The 5,475-nt window shown below is 39.5% G+C and overlaps 1 protein-coding gene across 5 annotated transcripts in view; it reads left to right on the forward strand.

Annotated features, from left to right (window-relative positions):
- The window catches only part of LOC138007190 (galanin receptor type 1-like), a 29,215-nt gene extending 28,826 nt beyond the window's left edge, over nucleotides 1–389 (forward strand). For all 5 annotated transcript variants that reach the window (XM_068853967.1, XM_068853963.1, XM_068853964.1 and 2 more), the window contains one exon: nucleotides 1–389. This exon is cut by the window's left edge and continues 1,845 nt beyond it. The gene's annotated coding sequence lies outside the window, so the exon portion shown is untranslated.
- Nucleotides 390–5,475: the final 5,086 nt, after the last annotated feature.

Consider the following 5,475-nt stretch of genomic DNA (forward strand, 5'->3'; position numbering starts at 1 on the left):
TCAGTTTTAGATTATTTTACCCCTATTTACACTACTAAAAAAACAAAGAAACAGCGAGCAATCTTAGCCCACTCTCAACCTTGGTATGTCTTAGATTTTTGGTTAATCTTATAGAAAAAGTTCTTATAAAAAGGTGTAGCTGCGAAGATAACAAACGTACGAACATCATGACAATATTAATTATACACTCTTTCAAGAAGGACTTTTCTCTAAAAACGATGAGGCTGAGATGAAACAAAATATTAAAACTGTATCAAGCTGAGAAAATGATCTTATTTCAGGCTCAATTCGAAAAAGAAAAGAGCAACGTTTAGCTGTTCTAAAATAATATTGTAATATAATATTTAGGCAAGCAGAAATGCGGAGAAAAAAAAGGACCAAAGGTATTAATGGTGTTTTTGTTTTCAAATATTCTTATACCTAGTCTGATCTACTTACCATATGACCAGCCCAGCCTACAAATTAGTATCATGAATTAGTCTACATTATAGCAAGTATCAAAAATACCATAATAGTCTTTGCTTGTCCCTCTGACATTTTGCATAAGCATTGTTTTTATTTTCTCTTGGGACTTACAATGGTCCCCAAGAGAAACTGGAAACAATGCTGGTGCAAAAATTGGAGGGACAAGCAAAGAGTATTATGGTATTTTTAATACTGGCTAATAGACCATTTTCGAATTCTCACGGCTGGACTGGATCTAGCATGGAATGGAGGCCAATGCGGGCAAATCTTTTCAAATGCAAATTAATTTGCCCGCGTTAGCCTCCTTTTGATGCTAGATCCAGTCCAACCGTTAGAATACGAAACTGGCCTATTCCATTGTTCTTTCTTGCTCTATTCGCCGTTTTTCGTCACCGACATTATTCTGCCTGTTTTATCGTGCTTCCCTCTTCCTTCCGCTGCTTCTCGCTGTAATTTCGTCTCTTTTTTCGGGCTCTTTCTTGACGACATTTCGCCTGTTAAACATCGCTTACTCGTCGCCTGCAGTACGACATATTTCACGTATTGGTTTACACAAAAGACTATAAACCTCCTTTAATTTCCCTTTCATGAACAGTCCACGATTAACGCAAAAAATCGCCTAAATAGGTTTCCGGAAATTCTCGTAAAGAGCTCTAAATATCTAGTAAAATTTTCTTAATATCTCATGAAATGCCCAAAATATCTCGAAATATCTCTTTTTTCCAATTTATGCTAATCAGTATTATCACAAATTACATATAGAATGAGAAACTGTGACATCATTTACGAGAGTGTGTGCGGTAGTATTCAAAGGCTGGCATTAGGTATTCCCTCAGACCATAATCATACCATCGCTGCTCCTCTGTAGCATTCGCATGAAATAGGTCTCGCATGCACTGTCACTAGAAGTTAGGAAAATTGTGGACTTGGATGAAGAAAAATCAAGGTTCCATTGCACTCAAGAGTGTACGTTGTCTTCACAAATTGCTCCAATTGCATGTAAGCTGCAAGTTCTACCCTAAGCTGAACTGCATTGACCATGACTATCTCTCTGATCTTTTGTCTTGAAGACTTGTCAAACTATTCTTCACTCTCTATAAACGCGGTAATGTGGCTCCATCTCTTGAAGGGAGGAAGGGAAGGAACTTTATTTTAAGTGTCTAGTCTTCTAGCGCTGGAGCATTAATTGGGGAAACTGTATATCAAAATGAACAAATTAACGTTTCATACTTGTTGTAAATATGAAATTCAAAGCTGTCATAAATGGCTTAGTATCGGGGTGTTGCATTTCATTCTCACTCTGCCAAGAAAATGTGAGATACATCCATCTAACATGTCAAGGTAGAGCACCAAGACTGTTCTTAATGTCTTTGTGTTGACAGCAGCTCGGTCTCTCAATGTTGCTAGTAGATTACCAGCCAGTACATTGATCTTCCTGTGCAGTACATCGATTATAATGCGGGCAAGCTCGTCTCCATCAAAGGAACTCTTTAAGAGCTGGAATCTCACTATTCTCTGTAGCACCTCCTAGGAGTCAATAAAACGGACAACAAGTGACCATTGCCTCACCGTCACGAGTAGTTCCATCAAACACAATTACAACGTTCTTAGCCATGACGTCCTCGAAAAAAGCCTTGTACTCTTCCTTCAGAGTGCGAAAAATAAGCTCGCTTATGTGTGACCTTGATATATGCAAATCCGAGTCCTGCTTCTTCCAACACATCTCTGAAGTACTCCATTCTGTTTAATGATGTACCACTTATCAAAAATGTCTTGACCGGCTTTCAAACGGAACATTTTTGTGGTTACGGATAGTGGTTCGCCCTTTGGATGATGAATTTTGGCCTAGTAGTTCTTCATGGCCTCTGCAATTTCGTGGTACTTCTTTGAGACTTGTAAACGTTTCGCCTTGTTTGTCATGTGCTTTGAAGTAGAAACGTGTACGTGAATGTTTTGCTTTAAAAAAGTTCTTCACAGCATGTTTGGCAAAACAAACTATTATTTGGTCTTGCAAAAAGTGATTCCCCGTAGAACTCTTCCGCTCTTTTCTTAGCTAAGTTTTTTGGCTCTGTCTGTTTCCAAGGGTACAGCAGCAGCAGGGCCTGCAGTTAGTGATTGACCTCGATCATCGTTCATTTCGATATCTTTCATTTTGAAACTGGCATCCATCGTAATTGTGGGACACATTATTTAAGAGTAATTCCGCTGGGCACTGGGGTGCTGGGTAATTCGGTTGCTGGCTCAGATAAATAAAGTTTTAACTTCTAACAAGAAGGGAAAACGCGAAAAAGGCCCAGAATTTGCAGAAACTACAAATAATGCCTTCAACAGTTTCTAAATATCGTAAAAACTCGTATTATTTTCTAAATATCTCATGATCGTCTAAATATCTATCTTTTCTAAATTTCTCACTATCTCATCAGTCGAGGGCTTCAGGTTAACGGACGGACGGACGGACGGTCGTACGATGATGTCATAACTAAAACGAGAATTTCTCGCATCAATGGGTTACCATGTTGCCTCCTAGCTAGATTACCTTTTTAGCTATTTTCTAGGCGGCTTTATACCTTACACAAGTAATGTTGTCTTTTTCCTCTTTCCGTTGTCATTGCGTGGTATAAATACACGTTGTTCATTTGTTGTTTATATCGCTTAACCATGGTGCTCAGCAGGGTAAATGCTGGGTAACAATCATCCTCAAGATATTTTTAACTAAAGTTTAAAAGTGTTCCTATGAGGGTATCGGGGCTGTGATTGCTTATTGTGAAACAACGAGCACTAACTTTCTACTTATAAGCACTACTGAAAGCCTCCCGGCAAATTCTTAAGGACTTTCGCGCTAAATGTTTGTGCGCAATTTTTAATGCGCAAATAACGCGACTGTAATATGTCGCGTATTAGTTAAGATCTTATGGTGACAACAATGCTGGGGAAAAATTTCCAGGTCGGCTAAAGAATGGCACATTTATTTCCAATTCATCATGAAACGTTAAAGAGAAAGGACCAGGAGGCTGGAAAAGGTCGCTAATCGAGTAGTGGTTGAAAGTTTTGAAAACTCGAGGAAGGTTAGTTTAAGTCAGCGACGTCAGCGTAAATTTAATGGGGTTGGTTTTTTTAAATGTTTTTATTGCGTTACGAACTTCTTAGTTCAAAATGAATGCATGTTTCTGAAGTTCTTTTCCTTTACTTTCATGAAATTAGAGCAGAACTATCAGAGATTATATTTTACAAAAACCACACTCCAGAAGATGAGAAAGACGGCAATGGAGAGATATGATGCAAAAAACTAACCAAATAAAGACAAAACCTGCTTGAAACTTCGTTGCTAAGCTCGAGAAAGTTCTTCTTTGTAAAAACCTTCCGTCGATCGATCCTGTCTTGGGTTCCAGTCCTTCCCCGACAGGTCACGCATCGATTTTACTCCTTTAGGTCATCGGTGACCCCTATTTTGTAAGACATGAATCACTTGCTCTTCTTATAATCTACAAAATATGATGAAATGAAAAAAATCACAATGTAAGAAGTTATCTTTTAAATTTTTTTCTTTCCTTGTGTCCTGAGTTCCAGAAGTGGTTACAACGGGAGCGCTTGCGAAAACGCTCGTTGAGGATTAACTCTACTGTTTACGAGATCCCCAGCAGCAAGATTTTGGACGGATGAGTACATGAGGCTGCATCTCGTTATGATGACCTATCTATCGAAATTAGGGCATTTTTCCCTTGCCTTTTTCTCCGAAGCAAAGTCGGTGACCCCCAATTTTTTTCATTTTTGGAATAAGTAGTTTATGACCTAACCCTAACCCTAACCCTAAACCCAGTACACAAGAGTGTGTCATGTCACGAACCTAAATATAGAATTTAAGTTGAAATACTACTACTACTAGTTTTAACTTTAGTTGCAAGGGGTTACGTTCATGCAAACGTTGGCCGAGTAGCACTTATATTTCAACAGAAATAACTATGAGAGGGTGATGTGAAGTGCTATTTTCTCCTCATGTAAACCATGTGAGCGTTAATCTTACTGATGGAAATGGGGCCACTCAAGGAAAGAGAGAAACTCTGACCAGAGTGGGAATTAAACTCACGAGCTTCGGGTTAGATCACCGTTGCTCTACCGACTGAGATACAAGATCAGACGAGAGCAGGTTGCGGGAATTGAAGATGACAAATTCACAGTAATGAATATGTACAAGTACAAGGGGTTACATTAATACGTTAATGCAGTCGTTGGTCGTGTAGCACTTATATTTCAACAGAATTAACTATGAGAGGGTGATGTGAAGTGCTATTTTATACCCATGTAAACCACGTGAGCGTTAGCCCTACTAATGGAAATGGGCCCAGTTAACGACATAGAAAAACTCTGACCAGGGTGGGAATTGAACCCATGACCTTTGGGTTTGACATCTTCAAATCCCGCGACCTGCTCCCGTCTGACCTTGTAGTTCTGTCGGTAGAGCAGCGGTGGTCTAACCCAAAGGTCGTGGGTTCAATTCCCACCCTGGTCAGAGTTTTTCTCGGTTCTTGAGTGGCCCCGTTTCCATTGGTCGGGCTAACGCTCACATGGTTTAAATGTGTAGAAAATAGCACTTCACATCACCTTCTCATAGTTAACTTAAGTTAGCTGAGCACTGCCCTAACGCTATCCCAATATGTAGCCGTGACGGTCTCGTTTAGGGTTTCACGCGAAGAAATATATATAGAAATATACATTTAACATGTTTTCAAATTGGACTCTTTTAGGGGTCAAAAAATCCTTGGCGAAGCTCAGATTGGTTTCCTTTAGGGATTTAACTCAAAATTTCGGAAGAGCATCCCAGCCCTTCATATGCGAGTCCTTTCCCCCCCCCCCCCCCCCCCTTCCCCCCTCCGAGTTCCCTTATCTTGTGCTAACAGGTTGTTACGAAGAGATTAATTTCGGAAGTAATCATCATTTTCAATTTTAATACATCATGTAGAAAAACAAGAGAACAATATCGCAACAAATACCGGTACTACACTAGATTGAAAT

The sequence above is a fragment of the Montipora foliosa genome, chromosome 6, assembly GCF_036669935.1.
Source record: "Montipora foliosa isolate CH-2021 chromosome 6, ASM3666993v2, whole genome shotgun sequence".
NCBI lineage: Eukaryota > Metazoa > Cnidaria > Anthozoa > Scleractinia > Acroporidae > Montipora > Montipora foliosa.